This window comes from Ischnura elegans, chromosome 8 (assembly GCF_921293095.1).
Source record: "Ischnura elegans chromosome 8, ioIscEleg1.1, whole genome shotgun sequence".
Classification (NCBI taxonomy): Eukaryota; Metazoa; Arthropoda; class Insecta; order Odonata; family Coenagrionidae; genus Ischnura; species Ischnura elegans.
The window spans coordinates 34,255,877-34,275,440 of NC_060253.1; the positions used below are offsets into that span (position 1 = coordinate 34,255,877).

General features: G+C 36.2%; 1 protein-coding gene across 1 annotated transcript in view; it reads left to right on the top strand.

Moving 5' to 3' along the window:
• The window catches only part of LOC124163861 (growth factor receptor-bound protein 14-like), a 512,073-nt gene that overhangs the window by 32,725 nt on the left and 459,784 nt on the right, over nt 1-19,564 (top strand). The window lies entirely within an intron of this gene.

Below are 19,564 nucleotides of genomic sequence, written 5' to 3' on the forward strand. Positions count from 1 at the left end.
CTATTGCTTGAAAAATAAATATGCATTTGACCAAAAGAGAAGTTAAACAATTTAATACATGTATCATGATCTTTTGAATTGTTGAGCATTTATTAGTGGAGAGCGAGTGTGGGAGAAAATATTGAATAAACCGCATACTCACTGCTGGGGTGAAGAAAATAACCAATTTATTTTAAAAGTTTTATTAATGACCAATGTATACACAAGTCATGCGATTAACTTTAAAAATACTTCTATTCTTTATTTATATAGTAAAAGTTGAAGAATCAATCACAGTTAGGAAATATAATTTTCATGAATTTTTATAAATATGTTCCCAAATGGGAGCATTGGACTGTTTACGGACAAAGCGTAATGACATCAAAAAAATAAAATGCAAGCAAAAAACAAATCTTTGTTTGCAAATGAACGCTTCTTTTTAAATTTTATGAACTTTTTGTTTTTAATTTCAGTGTGCAAGTAACAAATATTAATCTTTTTTTTGGCTCTCCTGAAAACCTGCTATTTTTGAGATACATGTTGTTAGAACTTATCCTTCGATATTCAATATTCCTCATGAACTGAAAAGTTTAATATCCATAAAAAACGATAAATTTCATGAGAATTTGATACTTTTAAATAATTATTTTCTGCGTAATTATATATTCATCAATGCCTTTCCGTGATGAAGTATTTAAATTGTAGGAAATGCCGTTAAATACTGTGATGAGCAGTGGTGTCATGGTACCGGACGCGCCGGAACGCCATTCCAGTATTGGTTAAGAAAACACATAATGGTCAAATAACACTTCTATCGATTTTGGTGCCTCTTAATTACTAATATATAGATTATTAACCAAAAGAAAAAAATTATTTAAAAATATGCAGGCGTTACTTGTAATTAAAAACTTGTGAAAAAGTTAAGGATGGTGCGTTCAGGCACTGGTAATTTTTCCATGCCACCACAGGTGATGATTGGTAAATGATGTAGAAGAATATTTATTTACAAGATCTATTAATAATTAATAGTCATTTTCTAGTCATTAAAGCAATTAAATTAAAATCGGAATATTCTTAGCGACGGCATAAGTATCTTTCTTTTAGCGAAATTTTGATAGATTTTTTAATCCTCCCTGCAATCCCGTGCGAACTCGTTTGATACCTGCAAAAAGATTGCAACTCGAAACAACCAGAAGTTTTTCTTCCTATCATTTCGGAGACCCTTGTTTCTGGCACAGCATGCGTTTCCCTCCGTGAAGCTTCCCTGCAATTAATCCCTTGCAGCCTCAATGTTCCTCCCCGCGAATCTCTGATAACTCCCAAGCAACTACCAATTTACTTCGCGTTAAGGCGTAATTATGGCGCGGTGGGGGGAATAGATTGCACGAGGATAGCGTGCGGGGAAGTCAAGGATTTTGTGCAACGGCCCGCGGCTTTGTGGCGGCAAATCGTCCTTTTCGGAAATGCAGCCGCGAGTCCACCCACCTATTTCGCAACCCGCTGTTCGACTGTCCGCGTTTAATTCTCCGCAAATTATGGATTTCACATCCGGACCAGAGTCTTTCGGGCGAGTTAATTTTCCCTAATCCCCGGCGTAAATGAGATTGAAGGCGATCCACTGTTGCCATGGAGATCCATCCCGCAAGTAGTACGTTAAGCAATCACACTTCGTTATCCGTATCTTAAAAAAAAAATATATATATATATATAAAGTTTTTTCTCTCACATTTGCATATTTCTAAAATAAATGCGTATTTGAGCAATTCAAGTGGCACAAAGTGACCCAATACTTATCGCTTTCCGCCAGCCCCTTTTTTGTGTACGTGGGGGTGTCGTATGGAAAAGGCCTTACAAAAATTTTAATATTGTCCCGGGTCGAAGGATTTCAAGGAGAAACACGTGGAATATCTCTCTCTCTCTCTCTTTTACTTTTATCAAACGCTCAGGGCAATGGAAACTTTTTTGTTCAATTTGCAGTAATTTTATGAATAGATTTGTTTGGTAATTGCCTTATGGCTTGTCTTCTTACGCAAATGTTTTCGATAAATTACGCAAGTTCTTCGGCAATCTCCAGAAATGTAAAGACGAAACGATCTTTTGCGTAGAAATATGATAGCCATAGGAATCCCATCTTCTTTATGTTTGATGTGCTCTGCCTTATCTAGTGGAATGTTTTAACCCTTTTCCTGTGATCAACGTTTGGCTTCTTGCCGTATTACACGCAATCAAATATCAAGCATGCTCGGTAATTTAATTTATGTATGAGTCCGATCATGTATATGCTACACATGATATATCTGTGGTGCCACATATTAAACTATTATTTCCAGAATAAACATAATGTGGCGTGTACAGTAGAGGGAGCGGAAAAAGGGGGAAAGAATAAAATAGAAAATCTGAGGATCACTATGAGTTGATCATTATGTGGCAAAAGATTGATTGAAACATTTTTGAGAGCATTTTTCATGAATTAATGAACTTTGTTTCACAATTTCTTTCTTTCTTTTTTCCCATTTTTCCCGTTTCCCTATTTCTTTCTTTGATTCCCAATTGATTCTTATATGAGAATTTCCTATTTTGTTACGTTGTAATTGTCCTTTTTTCAATTTACTTGATATTGTGTAGCCTTGCAGAGTTTTACACAGGTTGTTAGTTTAGTTATTTATTGCACAAAATTGCAAATATAAGGCTTAAGAAATTTGTCGGGAAGCTTTATCATAAAGCTAGTTTATAAACCAATGCAGTTATTACTTGGATAACCAAACATCTTGTAAATATAACTAATATTTTATGCCTTTTTGAGCTTTGCACGGGTTATTAGCTTAATTATTTATCGCACCGAAGTACAAACCTAAGGCTTAAACATTTTCTAATAGCGTGATCATAAACTTAATTCAATGATAGTTATTGCTTGGATAATGGACGCAATGAAGTGAGGGGTGTTAGGGGTATATTAGGAAATAGAAAAATTAGTGTCTCACTCATTCAGTGGTGCTTCCCACGCTCTTTAAATCTCATAAAATGTACCGTATGCATTAATGACGCTCTATGATGAAAATGGATCGTGGAATACGGTCAGAAGATGTGGGATTGGAGGTCCACAGATACTAGTGTGTCCAGAAAATAACGGGAAATAGATTTAAAATTCATCGCTAGTTTGTAGAGTCCGATGGTCAATTTTATTATTGTGTTTGTATACAGCCCTCTGTAGCATGGTAAAATCGTAGCTGTATTGTGGCTGTATTCATTGTTTACTCTGCCTCTGGCAGCCGGTGAAGTTAGACGTGTTTTTATGACCTTGGAGATTTTCGGTTCACACTTCATTGCTTCTTCATGAATGTTTGGCCAAAAACAATTATGTAATGCCCCAGCCTCCGTATTTGCCAGACATGGTTCCATGTGCCTTTTTTCTTATTCCAAAAAATAAAGAGAACCTTTAAGGGCCGTCGTTTTACTAGCATGTATAATAATCTAAAAAAAATCACTGATAGAGCTAAAGGCTATCCTAAAGATCTAGTTTGAAAAGTGTTTCTGGGATTGGAAGAAGCGCTGGCACAAAGGCATGATATCTAATGGGGAATATTTTAAAGGCGACTACATTAATGTAGGCGAATAAATAATTTTTTATAAAACAACTAAAATTCCCGCTATTTTTTACAAACCTCGGTCGTTTTTATGGTACTGAACAAGTTCCCTGATTTCTTCCTCCGCCTATCTACAACTTTGTCTTTCTCTTATGCTTTATGCCAAATTGGTTTCCATCTTCATGCGTGTACAAACAATCTACAAGTATATACTCCTCTTTAAATTCCTAGTTGGTCTTACTAATTTTTGTTTGTAGCGGTCCACTTTGCTCAGGCTTGAAGCCGAATTATTTAGGAGATAATATCAGATGTTTCCTTGGGGAAGAATTGAATATTCATAATTAAAAAACAGCTGATACATCACTCTTATCTTATAAAAATAGCGACCATGGTTTTCGTAACTTGCTGCCAGTTTCTTCGCCACCGCGAAGACGAATTATGTTTTGCAAATGGATTTATTTTATCATTCGATCCCTTTTCCTTATCTTTCATCTAGGCATTCTGTCTCAAAAGCCAGGCCTCCTTCTTCCAGTTGGAATGGAGAATGTAAACACTACCGCTCAAATATTTGGATCCGTCCCCAAATAACCACATTCAGTATTCACTGGCAACATCTGGTGCAAGTGCAAGCCAAGGAATCTTAACCAGTTAAATGGTCTAAAAATATTCCTTTTGGTATTACTCCATCCAATGGAATAATTTCGGCTTCAAAGCAAATGTGTTATTCTGTAGGTGAGATTGAGTGGTGAATTTTGTGGTTTTTTAAAATAAATCCATAGGGTAAACTTTCCGTTGTAGAAGATTGATGAATTCGTTGAGTAAGGCACTGATATGAGCTTACTGAAGGTAAATAACTGATATAATAATAATAATATAATTTATTATTCTCGGATTTACATTCGTTAGAACATTTATATGTAGCCAGATTTTAGCTCAGCAATAAGTTTAACCAAATAAAATATTACCAATTAACAAAAAATGGGATTATACAAAAACTTCAAGACAATTTAAACACAACAGAAGTAAATAAATTGTACCAATCAACAGAAACCAACATGCACAAAAGATTCAAGTCAAACAAGTGCAGCAGAATACAACTTGAAAAAATTAACAAAAATTAACACATAACAAAATTTTATGGTCAATCTAATACAATGGAAGGAAAAATAAATTGAAACAATCGACAGAAAATGAACATTTACAAAAACTTTCAAACCAGTCAAAATAATGCGTAGGAAAAGTATACAAAAACCAAAAAAGTATACAAAAAAATTGATTTAGAGAACTGGAGGGGAAGAAGTTCATGTAGTATAATTGTTCCATGCATTTGAAGGAATATAAGTTTTCCTGGATATCACACAGTTACACAGAGGTAGTGAATTTTGTTTAAGGAATATAGTCTGCGATGCGTAGTCTTTCTTCCAAAGTGGGCAATCGACACATGTAAATAATGTATTTAGTTAAAAATTATCCAAAGACTTACACTTTAAATTACGACTAGTTTCAATGGAAATTTTTATTTTTAATTTAGATTGAAATTTTTATTTTTGGATTCTGGAATAAATGGTTATTAATGCCGCTACAGTTTACCACTCTTTATCTTTCGATTGCGATGCTTAACAAGTCAGCAAACGTAGGTCGAAATTCCAAATATATATATTTCCGGGTTAATATTCGTTGTTTACTTGGACGTTTCTTGTTTTTTCGATTATGGTTTTAAGATGGAATACTTTAAGAAAGTATATACACTGTTTGTGTAAATAACAGCTTAAGAAATTCACATAAACATCCTCAATTGAAGTAAAACAGAGCAGAGTTGTTTTCTTACTTCTTGGGCGTGTATTGTGAACAATATTTTATATACTTTTCAAAGTTATTTTTCTGTATAAAAGATTTTATTTGTATACGAGGCAAGTCAATATCTTTTTTATTCGCAATAAAATTGCCTTCGATCTAGATTGCTGAACTATAATAATCACACATCATGCCGTAGGAAAAAAACGTTTTCTCTATAAAAGTGTGCAAAACAATGTGATGCATGAGCAAAACTCCTAGCAGCTTCGAATCACCAAGGTATACAATAATTTTCGTAGAAGCTTTGATGTTGAACAGAATTCCAAACGCAATGAATCCGACAGAAATTCATATGTTTCAGTTCCTTTCTCATGCATTTTCTTCCCTTTAGAATTTATGTGGCTCATGATAAAACAACATCAACCGTTTATCTAGTTTCACATACGTATTACTGGTTTGGAACTTGACAGTAAATAAGTTATTTCGTGGATTTCATATGACATTAATTGATTTGGATTACGCTGACTGTTTCGCTACTGCTGATGAAGTGGTATGTTAACACAAGGGGTATCAATAAATTGTGAACGGTTATATTTCAGTTACGGACACAAATACTCTGCACTTCCTTTGATAGCTACTTCAAGATCGCTTGTGATATACTGCGTGGCAAGGCGCCAGTGTGGATAATTTAAATTATGATCGAAATGAATTCTCTCGCTGCGTATGTACTTTTCTAGTGCCTGAAACCGTTGGTTTGCTGGGAGCCGTGACCTTGAAATTCTTCCAGTTCTGATGTACTCACATTCGCGAAAGCTATTATGAGGCTTGACTTATCGTTAGTGCATACGTGTCGTGTTTCTTTAGTGTGTTGCTCGAAAAGAGGGAAAGGTTCTATCGTTCCATCACTAATTGTTATAATACTTTGCGAGGAAGTTTTTCTTCATCTTCCTGAGTTCACTAAATAAATTTGTGAAATAAATCAGAAGTGGGTATAGATAACATGTTGAATTTTAAATCCGTATCCTTTCCTGAAAATAAAATCAATGGATATTTAATGTAAGAAATTTGTTAAGGTATTTTTCGTTAGAGTGTCAGTATTAAGAATTTTTGAGTATTAAGTATTAACATTAATGTACTTTAAAGCGAGAATTATGTTATCAAATTGTAAATAATTTTTGTACACCCCCATAAAAATATTTACATAAGTGAAAGATCTATTTATGAACTTTTAATGAATTTTAGAAAGAACTATATATATTGATTGACATGACTCAAGTAAGTAAATCTAAGATCAGAGCCAATTTCGTATTTTTCTTAAAGTATTCGTAATATTACTGGTAGTTGTAAATCAGCGTTTTCATCCATTATATGAGTTTGAATACTAATTCCTGCTGGTTTCCTCTAATGAAAGAGCACCTATGGTTCTATTTCCTCGGTGTTTTAATCTGCCATATAAATCAAGAGGGTGCTCAAGATATGGTTATCTTGGAATCGATGGGTAATTAATAATTCACGGTTAGTCCTTAATTTACGGTGCGAGGACATTTTTATTATCACACCTAACTGTATAAGTTGATTGAGGGTTTTTGGAGCTCACTTCATTATCTATTAAGAAATAAAAAAAGTATGAAATTCGAAGAGTTTAATGGGTGATATCCTGCGAACCGGTTCCAACGCTTGATTTTTTAAATGATTTAGAGATGATTGAACTTCATCAGGAAGCTAAGAGAGACGCTGAGCTCTCTCTAGATGGAAAATGAATGAGGAGGAAGAAAGCATTTTACGATGCAAATTTTACCTTTTTACTAATGATTTCCATGTTTATTAAGACAAATTAATCACTTTAATTTAAATTGCTTTTATTTTTGAGATTCATGGTCGAATCCCTGGCGTGAAGTGGTGCCTTGAAATTATTCATCCAAATGTTCAAATTCTCCTTATTTTTTTCCTCATCACTCTGCTGTTGCTACAATGCTTCTAATGAGAAATTTTAATTTTTTCCCCAATATTCGAAAAATGTATTCCCGTAGCAGTATTAAAAACCATATTTCTAATTATATATATGATAACAGCCAAAAATCGTATGTAAACTTGTTGCTTTCACACTAAAAAAGAGAACAATTAGGTACTTTCTAAATTGAAAAAATGCATTTCTTAGGCTAAAAAATAGCTGTAGTTAAGTGTTTAGAATATTTTTAAATTTCTATTTACTCTTAACTTATCCCCCTTAACATAACCGCTGATGCTCTTCCCACTGTTCGAAGTATAATTGAAATCACTGAGGTTTCCTCTATTTTATACGTGTTACGTATATCATGAATTTTTTCCTTCGTTTAAAAATTCTAAGTACCTGCTCTTAAGTTTAATTGGTAACTCGTGCGTCAAGTTCATGTTTTCACCGGACTTCTTCATATATAGTCATAATCTGTCGAAGTATTGCTTGAAGTGATAGTGACTTTTGAATTGTTTCGCTTGTTTTTACTGCGTCGTGTTTTGCATAGCGTTCTGTGTCACGCAGCTTGTGATCGGCGTTGTAGTGGTGATAAGGCATTATTTGGCTTGCAAACATTGCCGAGTTATATCGTTGGCTATTAAAAATATGTACATCAACATATAGTGCAAATTTTGTTTGTTTGTTCTAATATTTGTTTGCTTAAGAAATTTATTAAGACACTAATAATAGACAAAAATTGTAATTACCTGATCGTAAATTTAATCGGTAACTCGTGCGTCAAGTTAATGTCTTCGTCGGACTTCAGTCATATTCTGCCCAAGTACCTATTGCTTGAACTGATAGTGACTCTCGAATTGTTTCGTCTGTTTTTACTGCGTTTGTAGAAACATGAAATTGGGTTAGTAGTTAATAGGTGAAGGTTGCCTAAATCTGGAAATTTTTGGAAATAAAACGACTTAATTGGAAAATAAGTAACGCAATATTAGTTTTTATTGCTGCTTCATATAGGGAAGTATATCTACTTCTCTCACAAGTTTGGGGAAATTCAATTCCAAGTTGAACATATGTATAAAAATTTTATTCCAAACATTTGCAAATGGTACAATATAGGCAACAGGTTCCCCAAATCGGACCACCGGTGGTCAAAATTAGGAAATGATGTTTCAACGATAATGAGAGTCAGAGAAGCAAGTTTTTAAGGTTATTTTTTCGATCCGTAAACATAGCAAATGTTTGTATTAAAATACGTGGAACATAGTGAACGAAAAAAATAAAAATAAAGCAAATCTTTGACATTAGTAATAAATGTATTTTTTCTGCTAGATAAAAAGCTGAAGTAATTGAAACAAAATGTAGGAGAAAGACTTTTGGAGAAGTTTTTATGCTTTGGAATAGTCTTTTCACTCCAGCTTTTTTAAGAGTTCAAATGAAAAATATATTGGCGTTCATGCAGCATATAACAGTGGTGTTGACATCTCTTTCTGCGCTGGAATCGCTACTTGTCGTTTACCCTTTTCTGTTAAAACGTTTTGTGATATCTTTTGAACAGTTTGAATGCCTATTTAATAATAAAATCGTTTGGCTTATTTTCATTAACAATCATTTCAAGGGCGGCAAATAAATGCTAGATACTCTCTTTGTTGAATCATTTGACTCTTTGAAAGGATATATTCTCGGGCTGTCGAAGACTTCGTATTGGGTTGCGTGTAAAAAATCTATAAGTCCATTTTTTGCTGGCCATTTTCTTCTCTTTGCTGAAAGGGTTGATTAAATGATTGTTGGTCTGAAGAATTTGAGAGGTTTGCTTCCTAACATCTATTGGCGTAAGCCCATACAATGAAGCTTCAAATCGCAAGATATCCCGAACTAATTAGTGCGCTGCTTCTATCGGTAAAGCCTCTTCCACTAATTGCAGCAGCAACACCACGAACCAAACTCCAAGCAACTTCTCCTCGGCACTGCCGCAGAAATGTCATTTCTGGAATTTTTTATTTCCCTCTACATTCATTTAGTCTAATTTTTTCTTCCCTGTATTTATTTTAGACAGAAGTCCTCGAGGGGTCCATTTGCCATAAATATTTTTCACCTTTTCTCCTAATTTCCTTTCCTCCATTTCCCTTGACTCTCGATAAAAGAACGTAAAACCGTATCGTACATAGAGACATGGTTCGATTCGGGATCGACCGCCATTTTATATGAAATCATTTCCACTGCCTAAACACGTGAGCATACCACACTGGTGATCGCGCTGAATGAAACACAATAGAATTCAGAAATATGATATGTAACTAAAACTATGTAAATGCAACTTATCTGTTTTCAATATTCTTGTGGAAAGACGAAAAAAATTGCGGAAGAGAGACATCTTTTCTTAATATCCTCACTCCAGACTTGTCATTACACCGGTAGCAACAACTGAAGTGTCCAGAATCCAAATCCAGCCATTAGATTGCATATAAGGTTGACACATTGGTTTCTAGGACGGTGGTGCGATTTGGGAAGCGGTGCGACTTAGGCAACTCTCCCCTATTTAAGGCTTTGTTATAAGTGGAGGATTGCGAATACCTTTTGTGAAATGAAAATTTCCGTCACGTGTAAAGTGAAGGATATTTACGATGTTAGTTCAACTTTCATTTAAAGTTCGTTACAGAAGAGAAGTAAATCATTTATAACTTCAATTGTGAGCGCTAGTAATCTTTCGATGGCCATTATCTCACTCAATTTATTCATCACGGAATGTTTTATCTCATGCTATGTAAATCCTAAACATAATTTTGGCTTATCGGTAAGAATGAGATAACCCTTTGTCGAGAGTGTGTGAGATAATATTACGTGCGAATGCTGTCGTTTCAATATTTTGCACGTTATCTTCTAAAAAAAAAGGCATTCAGCGCCAAGTAAGTTTAACTAACCGGCGCAACTATTGCAGGGAAAGCCTTGTTTTTAACAGTCGCAGTTGAAGTAGTATTAATAAGTTGAAGCAGTTCAGAATAAAGGTAGTATTCACGGGAATACGTAGCGTCTTAATGCTTTACGGCATGGAGGGAGAAGAATATCGTCAGAAATCTTCGGGAAATCCACATTAATACTTGTCTGACTCAGTTGCTGGAAATATCTATATATTCCTTTGTAGCTATTTTTACTATAACTTGTCCTATTTTGCTTTTCATTTGAGCTGTGTTTTTGAGAAAATGAAACTTAGCAATTTTCTTTAATTATAAAATCTGTTTTTTATGATGAAACACTTACTTGCAATTTTCCACAAAAATAAAATTTTACTACTTTACTTGAAAGTTTACTTACTAAGTTACTTGAAAATGATGTAGTATCATTGAAACTCGAGTCGTAGTAAAATTTTATTTTTGTGGAAAATTGCAAGTAAGTGTTTCATTATGAATCAATTCACGTCCATCTCGCTTGATTCCTCGAATTTTATACTGTTTTTTATGGATTTCCCTCTTTACGTCAGGGAAGACAAATTTTTATATTTTAACATTCTAATACTTGGAACTTTAATGTTGATCATTAATCATCCACCAATAGATTTCTAATATCATATTCATATTCTATATTCATATTCCTCTTGTGACCAAATTTAATATTATTAGCATTACAAATGCGCATTGGCACTTCGAAGGAAAGTTACGTCTTATTCCATGCACACATATGCGGTGGTTATCAGCAACGTCGCGTCAATGGAGTGACTGACATTGGATTAGGAACAAATAATCCTTCGTTAAATTTTTTTATGGCGAAATTCTTGTTAGTCTTTTAAACTGGGTTGAGTCATGTGAAATGATAAATTATGTATTAAAAATATTTTTAAAGTACGAAAACTGCCTGTATTTTTCTTCACCTCCGGACACTTTTTTTTACAGTTCTCTGAATTATTTTTACGCGAGAAATTTTGTATAATATGCTGAGCGTAATAAAACGATTTAAATAGTTGAATGCTGGTTAAAAAAAATAAAATCTCGAGATTTTCCTCGTTTACAAGTCGTTTGTCTACGACGTCGAAAGTGGCGGTTATGTCATTTCTGTAATTTCTCATCCAAGCGTTATCTGCCTGAGTTTTCTCCGTCTTGGTATGTCGCTTGATATATTTTCTCACACTCTAAGTTCGCGAAGTTTCATCATCTTGGTGTATGGGCTACAGATGCTGCGGAAAAACTGTCCCTTTTGCACCCTTCCTTATCGTACGCGTGGCGGCTATTTTTAGTTGAGCATTCCATTTGGTAAAATCTCGCTTTGTTTGAAAACACGCAATCCGTAAGGTCAAGGTTGAACAATCTTTTGAAGTGCTTTTTTATCTTTAGCCGCGCCATTCGAGCATTATGTGTCGACCGTTTATTAGTGTGACAATTATTTCTTTCTTGTCACATTATTTCTGGTTTTAACAGTACCTTAGCTTACCGTACGGATTATCTTACAGATAAGTCTACAGCTTTAAATAAAATTTAAAAATTAGTTCTGTGTTAAGTATGCGCATTTTTAATGTAAATCAATATGCGCCGAAAATGGATAGGGAGCGTGGAAACCGATAGGGGAGAGCGTGCAGCTTCTGACTCTGATTATTGGAGGCGCAATTAAACAATTAATTATTATGACTCAGAGGACCATAAGAATGGCTATTATCTTTCATATGTTGATATGTGATGTATTTATGACAGAGTGAATTGGAAGATAATCGCTTAAACTGTTTTTAAGGTTGGTTGTGGATTAATTGATGTGAATTCACTCGCTTAAAGATTTGTTTTTGTTTGGCTAGTGATATTTTTTGAGGTAGTAAAAAAAAGGTTGATGAAATTATGGTGATGGAAAAAGGTAGATTTGTATGTCATTTAGGGAAAGAGGTGCGAATCACTCTAACAAAGAAATTTTGAGCATTTTCTTTTGTTGTGCGTTTCTTAGATGCGAAGGGTGCCGGTTTATTACCCTTCGAGGTCTGCAGGCAGTCAAGCAATGATGTTTGTTCCCTCACTGAAAAACCTTGCAGACTCCTGGAATTTGATGTGCATTGTGATTTCCACTCGTCCAAATATGAGATAGCTCATTAGTTTGCTTTGCTGCCCCATAATCCAATTATGAATCCTGGCTGGTACTGTTAATTTCTCATCTACTACATCAACAGCCCCTGCCAAACACCCTGGAGGTGGCTCTCAAAGGAATAACCTTGCGAGAGTGTTTGGCAGGGGGTGATCAATCACCAGAATGTAGCATGCAAAAAACCTCCACATGCACTCCGCACGGTCATTAAAATATTACGCATAATAACAAATATACGTGCTCATACAAGCAAAGTCAAAACTTACCAACGGTTAGTAAATTTTACTGCAAATCCATTCAAGGTTAGAACAATGGAAAAATATGAACATGCAATGAGTCGTCCTAGCGAGTGACGCCATTGATTTTATTGATCGAGACACCATTGCTATCCTTAAGATTACGTGGAAGGAATAATATGTTAAATCTCTTTTTTTAGTCCGTTTCCTTTATTTTCTTCTCGTGATAACGTCTAACATAGTACGGCGGTAAACGAAGGATATTTTTCACGTCGTCTGGGAAATAATCTTCTCCGAATTTACCAAGTAAATTTAACCTAAACTTTTGAACTATGTTCCTGTAACGTTTCCCATACTTTATGGCATAAAATATTGAAAATGCTGCCTTTTTTATCATAACAGTTTATGATACTGGGGTTCGGGTTAGTGTGGCGGATTGAGTGTTGCTTTCACGCCCAGTGTGCGCAGATTCGTATCCCGGCGGCGTCCGAAAATTTTCAGTGATAGTTTGATCCCAGGTCGAGTGCATTGTGGACGTTACTTCAAGTGCAATACTCCGTCCGTCGGATGGGACTTCACGCTTGTATTCCGTTGGCGCTTTTCGTGAAGAGCCGGCTAATTCCCCTAGGCTGGGTTTTTCTCCATCCTTCCCTCTCTACCCTCTGAGGCTTTCGGTAGACAGCTTAGGTGTTTTGCGAAGGTAAAGAAGGGGAAAAACTGTATCATATGCATATTTTATCTGGGTGAATGTATTTTTTACTAGTGTATACCTTTTAAGTATACCAGTAAACCTTAACAATTATTGCCTTTGTTTCGGATTACTTAGGAATAAAGACACGTTAATGAAAAGGAGTCTTCGTCGACTTCCACTGATTTATTTCGTCCGCACTACATGTTTCGAACCATAGAGGTCATTATAATGGTTCGAAACATGTCGTACGGACGAAATAAATCAGTGGAAGTCAACGAATTCTCCTTTTCATTTTCGAATATTAACTTCCACTTAGTTGAGCCTAATGCCATTGAACGAAAGGCTCGTTAGCTCTTTTGAAAGGAAGTTCAATCCGATCAAAAGAATAAGGGAAGCGGACGAGATTGTCGCGGAGCAGAAGTGCAGGAGGGAAGTGCGCTAGTAGTGATGGGTCGATCATGAACGATTCGATCAAAAAGATTGAATCACTAGGTGAATCAAATGACTCATGATTCATTTCGTTAAACAAGTCGATCATCAATCATCAATCACTCCGACTTCCGGTTTCATATCAATCATATCGGTTTCCGGTTTGATTCAAAATTTGGAACGACCGATGATTAATCTCTTTTCGTCAGGGCAGAAATAGTTGTGATAAAATTAAATACTATGTTATGAAGAACAGAATACTTGTGTAATCTTTTTCTTAAATGTTTTCCAGCAGTTATCAGTATTAATAACACCAATACACGTAAAAGGAAAATATTAAGATGACTCCTGTAGGAGAACGTTAAGAAGTAGAAGTTAAAGCTGGTTATATTTTATTGTGCCGTTCATAAAATTATCCTGCAGATCAGATTCATGCATAGTGTGTGGTGTATTTTGTGTTATATTTTGATCAACTATAGTTAGAAATTATTTCATTAGTGTTAAGAAACTGTGGCAGTTTCGCCTTCCCAAATATTTTCATGACACTGCTTCCTTCATTTTTGCAATCTAATTTACTCATCTAGGAATTCACAATTAAAATAGTATATGAAATGATAATATGGATAGCAATCAGCGTTACCAATGCTCTTCGCAGATGAGGCAGTATTTATTCGATTATTCAAAGTGATTTATTACATCCATTGATTGAGTCTTTTCGATCTTGATTCCTTTTGAGTCTTTTCGATCATGATTCCTTTTGAGTCTTTTCAATCATGACTCCTTTGAGTCTTTTCGATCATATAGTGATTGAATCTTGATTTGAGTCTTTTCGATCATAGTGATTGAATCATGATTTGAGTCTTTTCGATCATAGTGATTGAATCGATTGATTGAATCACTTATGTGACTCGATTCAAAATGATTGAATCACTAAAATGATCGACTTTGCCCATCACTATGCGCTAGTCAGAGGGCATTGCGAGAGAGAGAGAGCGAACAAGCACTCTGAGAGGTCACTTGGTAGGTGCGCGAACAAGTTGCGCAGTAGAGTGAGTTCCCCTAGCGGCAAGAGCTGTAACTAGAATTTACGCAAGGGCGCACATTTGAAACATAAAAATCCGCAACAACCTGTCTGTGTGTGTATGTTTTTAATCCCAAAAATTACGGACGCATTAGCACCTGCCTACTTTTCCTTATTTGGTTATCGCGCATCGCTTGGGAATTTAGTTTTGTTTATAATTTGCTCGCAATAATATCCAAAATTTTCGTTACAAATTACGCTTTAGCTGTTGCTTTTCATTCTTCCGAGCAAATAGTTTATTTTCGCTCCAGGAGGGATCGTAAACGAATTGTAATCCCGTTGGCCATCCATGATTCAGAGAAGAACTGCGGTGAAGAGAATCGGGAAGGTTGAATTAGACCTGAAAAGCTTTCTGTAATCCTCAAATTCATTGCATTAGTATTCATTAAATGTTGAACATGTCTATATAAAGATCTTTATTCTTTCCTCCTAACGTTTTAACATCCCCGATCAATTTCAACAACAAAATATCATTTTCAAGGGGGAGAGATAACAAACAGAAATCTTCCATATTATGTTTTCGTTGCAGAAACTTGATTTCTAAACAATGAATGATATTTGATTGAAATATTCATTCGCCGTTCATGCTTCCTCCCACAAAGCTCTGTTTGACCAATGCTATAAAGTGGGAATATTGGCCTCCCTCCCCCCGTCTACCACCCCCCTAGAGCTGAAGGACTTGGAGCAGGCATGCATATGGGCTTTCCGTGCGTTTTCTGGACCAGGAATCAACCGCGCCCATTAGAAAGAACACAACCAATCCCCGTCCACCGTTTTTCCTCCCTCCATCTTTGCCCTCTGCTTTGCACCCTTCCCTATGCCCTTTCCTCACTTTCCCTCCTCTTCTCACTTGAGAAAGATGGGCTGCGTCCCATCGAAAATTTGAAACAGCCTTTCCCCGTAAGTTCCCTACTTTTGTTTTTTATTTTTCGTTTATCTCCACCGCTAAATTTTCCTATGTGCCCACCCTAGGGCAAGAAGAAGTTCCTTTATATTATTTATAATGCTCGTGTGAGTTTATTTCAAACGTGTGTATATATATACTTTTTTGATACTTAAATTCATGTACAAAAACAGTAAACTTTCTTAAACGAAAAGATGGGATAGACTCATAGGAGAATTACTTGATGAGGCAGTACGTATGCAGTAGGAACCGAAGGATCATAGTTCCAGATGCCTGTAAAAATTGTATAATTAGTTACCCCGAGTCTGGACATTTTTACTAGTTGTCTGATAAATTGATTAATCGAAGGAAGCTTGTGAGCACAGAGGACGTCATTCACTTTCGTGAGTTGAGAGTGATTGAGAAGGAAACAGAAATAAAGATCTCACTGAATGGCCGCGAATTTACTCGCTGTATCGGTGAGCCTTGGCTCACCCCAACCAGCCAGTTTACAAAAATTCATTTAAACATTAGCGCATATGTACTATTGTTGGTGTAAAGTGTTGTCTGTGTGACATATATAATTGAATTTAAAAGGGCATAGCTGGATAAGAGGGTAAAATGTCCCCCCTCCGGGATTTTTCCCGTACTTGGGGTATGCGATTTGGGATAAAATAGGGCAAACCTCCCCACATTTCCAGTCCGCTAGAGGCCCACCAGGGCCGGCTAGATCGAAAATACGATTTTCACTCTTTTTTTAATATCTCGGTCAAGAAGGCATATTGTTAATGCGGTTTGCGGCAATTGAAACCTTATTTAATGGAGCAGATTTCCGATTGTTTTCAAGAACTTTGAGCGGGACAAGAAGATATGGCGTCGATTTGAAAATTTCTAACGCGTTTTCATAAAATATTTTTGAGAGGGCCAAAAAGGAAAAACGTTTTCCGGGGTTGTTTTTTAATACCTTTCGGCTGGCGCATTGAAAAAATAATTTTTAGGTGGTGGAACATCGCGAAAAATGCGATTAAAAATATGCGATTTTGGCCATTTGGCTCTATGCTATGGCCCTCCATAACACTCCTTTTTATTTATTATAGTATTCTACCGATTAAGGTGCCCACTACACAGACAGAATTGTATGGATGCTGGTATTGAAAATGACTTCACGGCCCTTGAAAACTGAGTAAGTTAAAAAGAATTTCCCGGCCTCCAATCCCCCTTACAAATAGCAGAGCGATTCTGCAATAAGAATCCAAAACAATAAACGATAGATTTTTTTCTTTTTATTTTAAATGGATTAATTTTTTGTGTTACCATTCTGGTTACTTTCTTTATTTTGTGTATGTATATCTTTTTATTTTCTTCTTCTATTGCATTAGTCTTGACTGAGAAAATTTCAACGATTTGTATGAAGTATTACTTTTTATTTTTTTTTCAATTATGTTCTTTTTTTTAAATATGGAATGAATTGAACCATATTAAACAATAACCCATGATAAGAAGCAGATAAAGATATAGAACATACTCATAGAAGAGTAACTTTTAGAGGCAGTAGTTGGGATTCATGGATCGTAATCCCTAATATTAGGAAACAGAAATATTTTGTGCATTACGTTTTAATGAGGAGTGGGGGAAGGCTGAAGCCGAGAGGGGGGGAGGGGAATTCAGGGTGGGAGCAAGTGTAGGTGGGAAGAGGTGGGGCAGGGAGGTAGTGTGGTTCCATCAAGGACAGCAGTGGGGTAACAGTTAACATCAGGACACAAGTCAGATTTAACCCTTTCACTGCATTTTGCATCATACCTTTATATAGGTACACAACACTCATTGCCGGTTATTTCTGAAGCTCATAAATCTGCCTCTCTAACGCATTAGCCAGTCTGTGAGGGGATTGCGGGTTCTAGTGGATGCGTTAGAGGATCGTTTCAAGGAGTATGGGATGGGGACTAATCACAAGATGACCAAATTAATGCGGTTTTATAAAGCATCGCGAGCGAAAAGTCTCAACGTAAAAGTAGGTGGGGTAAAAACTTGAGCAGGTATAGCAATTCTACTATTTAGGCAGCACATTAGAAAAAAACGGATACAGTGGTAAGGAAAACAGGAATCGAATTGCATTAGCAAAGGAGGCGTTCATGAACAGGAAGGAGCTTCTGAGAGGATCGTTATGTAAGAGTTTAAAGAAAAGATTAGTGAAGAGTTTGATCTGGAGTGTAGCTCTCTACGGTGGACACGTGGACACTAGGGAAGGAGGACCAGAGAAAATTGGAGGCATTCGAGATGTGGGTATGGAGAAGAAGTGAGAAGGTGAAATGGACAGAGAGGAGGAACGAAGAAATGCTTGGCATGGGGGGTGAGGAGAGGCAGCTTTTAGACGAGATACGGAGGAGACAGAAGGTTTGGATGGAGGGAGTACTTCGCGGGGAGGGGATGTTGAAAACGGGGTTAGAGGGTAGAATGTTCGGTAAACGAGGGAGGGGAAGGAAGAGAATAGGATTTTAGATAGACTGAAAGGGAGTTGGCCTTAGATTTAATTGAAGATGGCCGTGCTGTAAGGAAACGGAATCTCCCAGATTACTTCTTTAGTACTCCAAGGAAACCTACCTTAATCGGGAGAATAATATAAAAATAATGACGCATGGTGTATCAGATATACCCCATCGTTATACTATATGGTTCTGGAAGCAGTCAGTTGGTGCTAAAGGTTATCAGCTTCTAATTATCTTGAAGGAAGTCAGCTCCCCGCATGAGAAACGCGTGATTATTTACCCGAGTGATATCTGCATATGTAATTAGCGAAGGTACGGGCGGGCGCCTTTGAGAAGTTTTCAATGATTATGTGGAATGAAAACCTTTTGTGGAAAACTGCCAAATCTGTGATACATCTTCTATATTATTTCTACTGTATATATACCTTTTTCTCACCTTATACGCAATCAAACTTTACAAATGAGGTACCAAAATGCACAGAATTTATCAGAGAACATGCGACGGCATATCTTACTTTTTAAATATTGCTATTGGTTCCAAAAATTGGTTTTTAAATGATTAAAAAAACAAAAAAAAACAAAACCGGTAAATATTCCTGACGTTAACGGCGCACAAACTGATACATTTGTTCATTTGAAACAATATCTCACATTCTTTAAATAACTTTTATCAAAATGCGGCTGATTCCACACTCAAGTCTCCTGTTGATACGTATAAGTATGAGTGTGCGTTAGACAAGAATGTGCGTTTAACAGAGGATAGTGTAATTACTTCCAATGTTGTGTTTAAAGAGGTCCTCTGACCTCAATTTGTACATGAAAATTCCAATTAAATTTGTACATAAGACCCTGCCTTTTTTTCTACATTTTAAAATAAGAAACGCGCCTATCCCTCTGTGGGCCTGCATTGAAAAGAGCGGGGGAAGCCCGCTGGGAGCGGTTGAGCCTACAGGTGCAGTTATTTTATGTCAAAACCAGACAATATCTTTAAATATTTTTTTTTGTTTCTCTGAGGCTTTTGGGGGATCTATCCCCCTCATCCCCCCATAGTTAAGCCACTGCACTGGTGTGACCACGTGCTTCACCTTCGAGCAGTTAAGTTTCGACCCACACACAGAGTACGAAGTATGGTTGAATGAAGTAGAGGTTCGGCCTGCCGCCATTAGATGCAAGGGGCACTCATATTTTTACCACTAACAGGAGAACGGTGAACGCAAACTGGCCATTCGATTTTTTAAGCTCAATGTTTTGACCTCTCCATATTCTGTCATGGAATGGGTGGAAACTTTTCCCTCTCATCCCCCTCCACTCGACATCTGGGATCGAAACTTAACTATGAGCAGCGGAGTTTCGATTAATTTAGTTTAGATCCTGGGAGTAAAGTTTCGTACCGGTCGAAAC